The sequence below is a fragment of the Mustelus asterias genome, chromosome 21, assembly GCF_964213995.1.
Source record: "Mustelus asterias chromosome 21, sMusAst1.hap1.1, whole genome shotgun sequence".
In the NCBI taxonomy this organism is placed as follows: domain Eukaryota; kingdom Metazoa; phylum Chordata; class Chondrichthyes; order Carcharhiniformes; family Triakidae; genus Mustelus; species Mustelus asterias.
The window spans coordinates 66094254-66103769 of NC_135821.1; positions in this window are offsets into that span (position 1 = coordinate 66094254).

Genomic DNA, 9516 nt, shown 5'->3' on the forward strand with positions numbered 1-9516 from the left:
GTTTATACAGAGAATTCCAGAGTTTAGGGCCTAGGCAGCTGAAGGCACAACCACCAAGGAAGGGGTGATTAAAATTGGGAATGCTCAAGAAGCCTGATACCTCAGCAACCTGAGGGCTGGAGGAGATCACAGGGATGGGAATGTGGGTGAGGACTTGGGAGGAATTTGAAAACAAGTGTTGCTTGACCATAGAATCCCTACAATGCAGAAGGAGGCCATTCAGCCCATTGAATCTGCACTGACCACAATCCCACCCAAGACCTATTCCCATAACCCCACATATTTACCCTGCTAATCCCCCAATACTAGGGTCAATTTAGCATGGCCAATCAACCTAACCCGCACATCTTTGGACCGTGGGAGGAAACTGGAGCACCCAGAGGAAAGCCACGCAGACACGGGGAGAACGTGCAGACTCCACACAGACAGTGACCCAATGCTGGAATTGAACCAGGGTCCCTGGCGCTGTGAGGCAGCAATGCTAACCACTGTGCCACCCCAACCAGGAACCAAAGGATTTCACCAAAGGCTGAGCAGGACCTGGTGCAGGTTACGACTTGGGCAGCAGTGTTTTGGATGACCAGATTTACAAAAATGGGAAACTGGCCAGGATTGTGTTGGAATAATCAAGTCAAAATGCAACAAACAGATTGGATAATGGTTTCAGTGATCGGGCAATGTTATGAAGGTGGAAATAGATAGTTCCAGTGACTCTGCAGATGTGGGGTTGAAAGCTTATCTCGAGGCCAAATATGATACCAAAGTGGGTCAGCTTCAGATATTTGCTTGAGAGGGGGATGGGGTTGGTGGTTAGGGTGCAGAGTTTGTGATGGGGACAGAAAAAAGTGGCCAAAATATTAGACTTTAGTCTAAATAGAGCAGATGGAGTTTATTGCAGATGTGTTTCAGAAAAACATCAGTTGGTGCTGAGCCCTTAGTTTGCCAGTTAATCTTGAATGCCATATGTTCTTGAAGTAACACCACCACAGCCTGCATTGCATCTTGTTTAAGTTGTTTGAATGTGTGCATGACACACTGCAGCATCAACGCACTGTATGATGGGATGTGGTATAACACCTACAGTCTTCATAGGTTTAGCTAAAGGTTTCGGTCATTTTGAACATCGACAAAACACCAAATGCCAGGCATTTCCTTGCAGAGAGGCCGGGCAGGTCAGTGAGGGGAACTCATCACACATTCCCCTACATGCCTCATTAGTTGCTCATCATACACCAGCATTGGTCAGAACCTAAAAACAGAACATCGCTTGCCCACAGCTGGAGGAGACCATGAAACGGGTGCTTTCCGTGTTTTAGCCAGTGAGCAGTTGACCCACTTAGGAACCTCTCTGGTTTTGTATCTGGTCTTGGCTGTGTTACCTGTTCTGAGCCATGATAGTTGTCCTCATCATCACTCAGTCAGGGAGGGACAGAGTATTCATGCCTCTCACTCGATCATTGCTGAGGGACCTCCATAACATCGCCAGTCTCTGTCCCAGCCACAGTACATTGTTATGCATGTTGGGGCATGCTCCTTTAAGAGAATGGGTCAGGTGACCCAGGACTCGAGCTCCATCCTGGGTGAAGCTTGTCTAGCCAGTCTTGTGCTGACCGTGCTAGGGTACAGATGTATTAATAAACAGTTTCAGTTAGTTTGCTACCACTCACCTCGTGGTCTTTTATTAGTCTCTATATCAAACCTCAAACATAACACCCATAGAACATAGCACATAGAACATAGTACGGCACAGGAACAGGACCTTTGGTGCATGATGTTGTGCCGAACATGACACCAAATTAAACTAATCCCTTCTGCCTGCCCTTGATCCATATACCTCTATTCCTTGCATTTTCATGTGCTTACCTAAAAGCCATTAAACACCCCCTATCGTATCTGCCTGCACCACCGCCCCTGGCAGCGTGTTGCTGAAACACTCTTCAATGCCTTTATTATCTCTACTGGACTGATCCCAATACTCTCCTGGCTGTTCTCTCAGATTCCACCCTCCAAAAACTTGAGCATGTCCAAAATTCTGTTGCCCATATCCAAACTCACTAAACCTCGTTCACCCACCACCCTCATACTCACTAACCTACACTGGCTCCCCATCCTGCAGTACCTCAATTTGCAATTCAAATTCTCAGCCTTTTAAATCTTGCCATGACCTTCCCTCCAAATCTTTGCAACCGCTGCCAACCCTACAATGAACATAGACCCCAACTATGGGCTCTTGTGCATCCCCACTTCAGCTAATTGGGCCCTCAGCCCTGGAATTCCCTCCATATACCAGTTTGCCTCTCTGTGCCTCTCACCTCCTTAAAACCTACCTCTTTCACCTGTCCCAGGATCTCCGTTTGTAGCTGTGTCAAATTTGGTTTGATAATCACTCCTCTGAAGCACCTTGGAATGTGTTACTGTGTTAAAGATGCTACATAAATGCAAGTTGTTGTTAATGTAAGTTAAAGACACAATTGCTTGCAGGCACTCATTATTCTATTTATATGCAAATAATGACTAAGTTGACAAAGTCTTGAAAGACAAATGGAACCTCCAATATTTCCCCGAGCAATTAATCCATATCATTTATCCAGTTACGGTAATGTTATGGAAAGGATCAGATGGCTTTCCCTTAATAAAGGAGCTTACTATCTTGCATTTTCTTCATTCTTAATTCTTGAAATTAAAAGTCTACTGATGGCCATGAAACCATTATCAACTGTCGTACAATCCCACCTGGTTCACTAATGTCCTTTAGGGAAGGAAATCTGCCATCCTTACCTGGTCTGGTCTACATGTGACTCTAGATGTGGTTGACTCTTAACTGCTCTGGGAACATTACCATATAAAACAACATCCTCAGCCAAGTGGCCCTTCTTCACAAGAATACATAGAAACTAGAAGCAGGAGTAGGTCATTCGGCCCTTTGAACCTGTTCCCCCATTCATTTTGATCATGGCTGATCATCAAATTCAATATCCTGATCCTACCTTCCCCCATATCCCTTGATCCCTTTCGCCCCAAGAGCTATATCTAATTTTTTCTTGAAATCAGACAACGTCTTGGCCTCAAACAGTTCTGTGGTAGTGAATTCCACACATTCACCACCTACATGGGCAACGAGTAGACTGTCAACTGTTATGAGGTTGATATTACAGCTATGCCCTCACTCTGCATAACCACGTGCAAAGACTTTTCTGCAGGAATCAATGAAAAGCCACCAAGAGAGATTTTCCTCTTTGATATTTCTCTTCTACCTTCAAATGCTGTCATCAGTAGTCCAAGATTAGTTAACTCAGTGCAGACCATGGACTGGACCTGGCAGCCTGTAAAGCCATAACATGACAAATTCTGCTCAGCAATCACTCAATTATCATGGCTTTAGATTGGCTATTGCACATAATGTTAAGCATATTTAGCTTTTGTACAATCCCACCTAATTTATGAGGTCGGATGATATATAATAGATTTTCCTTACTGTACTCCTTCTAAGTCAAAGGCCATCAAAATATAAAAATATATACACATAGATTTGTAGACATTGGCTCAATCAGTCCTTTAACATTTAATACTATGTGCCTTATATTTTGTAAATTATCAAAAAGTGTCTGGCAGGCTTTAAACTTATTGAAAATCCGTATACAGAACATCTCCCGCATTTATCAATTCGCTCCATTCATTCTTCAAAAGAACTCCATTATACTCAGCAGGCATGTTTTGCCTTTACAAATCCACGTCGGCTATCCTTAATTAGCCCATGTCTTTTGAGATAAAGGGGGCGGCACAGTGGTTAGCATTGCTACCTCACAGCGCCAGGGACCCAGGTTCAACTCTGGCCTCGGTCACTGTTTGTATGGAGTTTGCACTTTCTGCCCATGTCTATGTGGGTTTCCTCCCACAGTCCAAAGATGTGTGGGTTAGGTAGATTGGCCATGCTAAATTGACCCTAGTGTCAGGGGGATTAGCAGTGTAAATGTGTAGGCGTTACGGGAATAGGGCCGAGATGGGGTTGTGGTCGGTACAGACTCGATGGGCTGAATGGCCTCCTTCTGTACTGTAGGGATTCTATGATTCTATTAAATTTATCTCATCATACTCTGGTAGATCTTTACCTATTACAAACGGTATGTCAATTCATCTCTAGGTACTGTGTTTTATCTTTTTGAAGAGAGGTTATACTGAATACCTTCCAACAAGGTGTTGGAAAGAATATGACCAGAGGATCTTTAACTTCCCTGAACATTCTAAGATGCCACCTACACTGAGTTCCATCACATTTATCAATACCATTTCCTTATCTATAGTTGTCTATTCTGAAATGCCCAATCTAGTCCTCTAGTATCCTTCCATTCCCATCACCAATCTCGTATGGTAGTTGTATCCTTCCCAATAAGATGTGACTCTTTTATTTCTAATTGGTTTTACTCATAAGAAATAGGAGCAGGAGTCGGCTCCTGCCGTGTCCCCTGGTTCTAAACAACCACCCCCCTACCCCCAGCGAGGGGACGTATCCTTCCTGCATCTACCCTGGCGTGCTCTGTAAGAAGTTTGTTTGTTTCAATGAGATCACGGCCATAATTCTCTGGCCTTTCACGCCCCGCTGCCAGCGAGAACGGAGAATTTGGCACTTGGACAAATCGCCATTCACTGCAGCAGGACTGGAGAATCCCAGCTGCAGGCGAGGTCAGAAAATCCAAGCCCCACATCTCATTTTTCTAAACTCCATGTTTAATCTTTGTTGGCAGAGCAATTTCACCATCTCAGGAGCTACAGCTCCAATCTCCCTTTTCCCAGTTCATAGGTTTGTGCCCCATCTCTGCCCAAATTTGCCAACCTTATTATTCAGCCTCCCATCCATTGACTTCCTGCTGCCTCAGAAAAGCAGCCAGCATAATTAAGGATCCCATGCACCCCAGACATTCTCTCTTCCACCTTCTTCCATCGGGAAAGAGATACAAAAGTCTGAGGTCACATACCAATCGACTCAAGAACAACTTCTTCCCTGCTTCCATCAGACTTTTGAATGGACCTACCTTGCATTAAGTTGATCTTTCTCTACACCCTAGCTATAACTGTAACAGTACATTCTGCACTCTCTCGTTTCCTTCTCCATGGACAGTATGCTCTGTCTGTATAGCGCTCAAGAAACAATACTTTTCACTGTATACTAATACATGTGACAATAATAAATCAAATCAAATCATTATTTCTATTCAGCATACAACCTTACTGCCCATTTAAATGTTTCATATTTATTGTTACTACTACTATGGCACTATAACAAGTGTAATAATATAATAAAAGTAATAAGTGTAAATTAAAATTTTAACCAGGACATTTTTAAAATCATTTGTTCATGAGATTTGAGTGTTGCTGGCAAGGCAAGCATTTATTGACTTCTCTAATTTCCCGTGGGAAGATGGTAATCGGCTGCTTTCTCGAATTGTTGCAGCCTATGTTGTGCATCTTCCTTTATTGCAAGATGTGACTCCAGCCAATGGAAAGCTTTCCCCCTCGATTTGCATGAACTCCAATGTGAGTTGACCTCCTTGATGCCACACTCAGTCAAATGCTGCCTTAATATCAAGGGCAGTCACTCCCAAAACGCCTCTGGAATTCAGCTTCTTTATCACAGTGCTATTAGGTAGCGAGTTTCAGGACTTTCAGCCAATGATAATACAAGTCAAGAAGGTGTGTGACTCAGAGGGAAACTCACAGCAGGTAGCATACATGTATGTCTATGACCCTTGTCCTTCTTGAAGATGGAGGTTTCAAGTTTGTAATGTGCGATCAGAGGAGCCTTGGTGAGTTGCTGCTGTGCATCTTGTAGATGGTACACATTGCTGCCACTGTGTGCCAGTGATGGAGTGAAGGTTTACCAATCGTTCATTGAAAAATGCCAGCTTTTTCTTCTGTACAAGATGGCAATTCACTGTGGAGGCAAGCTTGAGAAACCTACTCATGGAACCACCTACTGACAGAGCCTGCACCTGAATTGTACCTTCACTCACCTGATGAAGGAGCAGCGCTCCGAAAGCTTGTGATTCCAAATAAACCTGTTGAACTTTAACCTGGTGTTGGTGAGACTTCTTACTGTGCTCACCCCAGTCCAACGCCAGCATCTTCACATCATTTACACCTAAATTGTTAGAGACACTGTTTACATTCACTCCAAATGTTGACATGGGAAGGTTCAATGTTAATTATTTATACAACGTATTTGTGACAACATAAAGTTTGGATAATCAGTGCATGCAAACACCCATCTGGTTCACTGATGTCCCTTAGGGGAGGAGACCTGCTGTCTTACCTGGTCTGCCCGACATGTGACTCCAGATCCACAGCAAGCCACTCAGTTCAAGGGCAATTTGAGATGGGCAATCACTGCTAGCCAGTGGTGCCCGCAAACCATGAATGAATTGTAAAAAAAATGATATATAGATCAATGGATAGTTTATATTGAGCTGGGAAAATTGATTAAACAAAAAGTCACTGAGAGTTGGAAGAATCAGTGTGTTTGAATAACTAAGTCAGCAAAACCTGATTCAATTAGTAAGGCATTTTGAAAACTGCTATCAATGTAATTAAACAGAACTTTAATGCGGTTTTATTAAGGGTTGAGGCCTATTTCTTGGTGTGATTCCCCTGGTATCAAAAGGGTGCAGTGCAGCCTGAAGTACAAAATAATAAGGGAGTAACCAATGTAAGAACAGATTTTTAAACTGATCTGTATTTTGTATAATACATAAGGAGGATTTTTCATGGTACTTATGGCTTTGCAATGCTAGTTCAATCAAAACAATTTAACTTTATAATGAGGGAAAACATATCCCAACACCCCATTCGTGGTTTATTTAAACGTCAGTTAGATATAGTTGGCAGAAAGATATCTCTGCTCCCTTTACTGGTGGAAATATAAAGCTTAAAGTTTATTTGTGTCACAAGTAGGCTTACATTAACACTGCAATGAAGTTACTGTGAAAATCCCGTAATCGCCACACTCCGGCGCCTGTTCGGGTACACTGAGAGGGAGAACTTAGCATGGCCAATCCACCTAACCAGCACGTCTTTTGGACGGTGGGAGGAAACTGGAGCACCTGGAGGAAGCCCTGCGCAGACATGGGGAGAACATGCAGACTTCACACAGACAGCGACCCAAGCCGGGAATCGAACCCAGGTCCCTGGCGCTGTGAGGCGACAGTGCTAACCACTGTGCCACTGAAGATGTGGTGGGTAAGCCACCACCACTGCTGGTGGGCAACAAACCAGTTTTCCCACCCACCTTGACACTTTGTCACATTCTCTACCCATGGTGTACGTCCCCCCCTCCTCCCAGCACCGGGAATCCCATGGCGCGGTTTCAGGGTTGGTGGAACCAACTGGAAACTTCCCGGCAAAGTGTCTGGGAATACTCCTTCCTTAAGTTTTCTGGTGAATGTCATCAATGGGCATTGGGGAAATGAAAACATCCACAGAAGGTCATTTAAATCATGTTCTAGTGACACCATGTTGCTATCCTGCAGCAATTGAAAGGTTACATAAGTATTGATTGAACTTCACTTCGAAGAGGATGAACTCTGGATACTGGTTTAGATGATCATTCAATCCAATATTCATGCGGACATCAAAATGAGCAAAATACGCGGATGCTGGGATCTAAAACAAACAGAGAATGCCGGAAAAACTGCTGGAACATCTTCACTCAGTCCACAAGCATGACCCTCAACTTTCCTGTCGAGTGCCATTTTAACTCAGGACCTTGCTCTCGTGCCCACGTGTCCGTCCTTGGTTTGCTGCAATGCTCCAGTGAAGCCCGTCACAAGCTGGGGAAGCAAACTCCAATCTCCGGATTAGGCACCTTACAACCCTCGGGATTCAACACTGAGTTCAACAACTTTGGACTGCCCCCTTTCTCCTCCATCTTCACTCCTTTTTTTATATCCCATAAATTGTTGCCTCAGTGTAAAAACACTCCGCCCTCTCCACCCGCACCCCCCCCAACCACCCCACATCCCACCCCTCCACTGCCCTTTGTCATCTATCTCTTGTTCTTAAATTTGCTACACTTCTGTCACAATCTCTTCCAACTACAGTGCAATAAGATTTGCATCAACATGGTCATATTTCTCGAAACACCAGGTATAACACGTCTTATGAAATTCAGTTGAACGTTGCTATATCACAAATTTCAAGCCATTAACCTTCATTTAGAATCATTTCAACTGACATTGGAATTTACTTTTAAATAAAATAAGACACCTTATCCGTAAAGAGTACACGATTGATAACAAGAATTTATAGCAGAGGTTCCCAACCTTGTTTGAGTGAAGGACTCCTTTTCAAATGGCTTGTTAACCATGGATCCTCCCTCCCAGATCTAGATTATAGCATTAACCCCATGCACATTTACATTTCCAAAGTTCATCAATGTCCTATTTAAGGGATGTTTCAAAGAATTTTAACTCCATTCTTAAAGTTCCAAAGCCAATGTTAAGATGGAAGAGAGCAAACCCAAATCCATCTCCTTGCCGGCTCCAAAAACCTAATTCCAATTGAATCCAATTCAAAGTCCCCATAAGAGAAACCAGCAAGTTCCAAGCTGACAAGATAAGGCAATGCACAGGGCTTGATCTGATGTTTCATCTTCGCTTAAAGGCCTAGAAGGGACTTCTAGGATCATAGAATCCCTGCTGTTCAGAAGGAGGCCATTTGATCCGTCGAGCCTGCACTGACAACAATCCCTAGGCTCTATCCCCATAACCCCACATATTTACCCTACTAGTCCCCCTGACACCAAGGGGCAATTTGGCATGGCCAATCCACCTAACCTGCACATCTTTGGAGTGTGGGAGGAAACCAGAGCACCCAGAGGAAACCCATGTAGACATGGGGAGAATGTGCAAACTCCACACAGTCACCCAAGTCTGGAACCGAACCTGGGTCCCTGGCATTGTAAGAAGTTTAACAACACCAGGTTAAAGTGCAACAGGTTTATTTGGTAGCAAAAGCCACACAAGCTTTCGGAGCTCTAAGCCCCTTAGAGGCTTAGAGGGGCTTAGAGCTCCGAAAGCTTGTGTGGCTTTTGCTACCAAATAAACCTGTTAGACTTTAACCTGGTGTTGTTAAACTTCTTACTGTGTTTACCCCCGTCCAACGCCGGCATCTCCACATCATCCCTGGCATTGTCAGGCATCAATGTTAATCACTGTGCCGCTGTGCTTACACAGCATTTTGCCAGGGCTGTCTGATTTCGTGAATGTTGATGGGATTGGTGATGTGAAAACTTTCACCTTACCTGCAGTGGAAAGGTAACCCGACAGGTTTAGCAAGCTGCCTGTTGAATATTTCACCGTATGACACTTCCCTGGAGTGTGATTAGACTCCTCCACCCACTGCTCAGCTGCTGAGTGTTTGTGAATTTCTTTCCTCCTCCTGTTAAATCTATTAATCTATCTGATTCGGAATACTGCTGACACATTGGGCAGAATTGTCAAAACCAGCCTGCGGCCAGACAGGGGG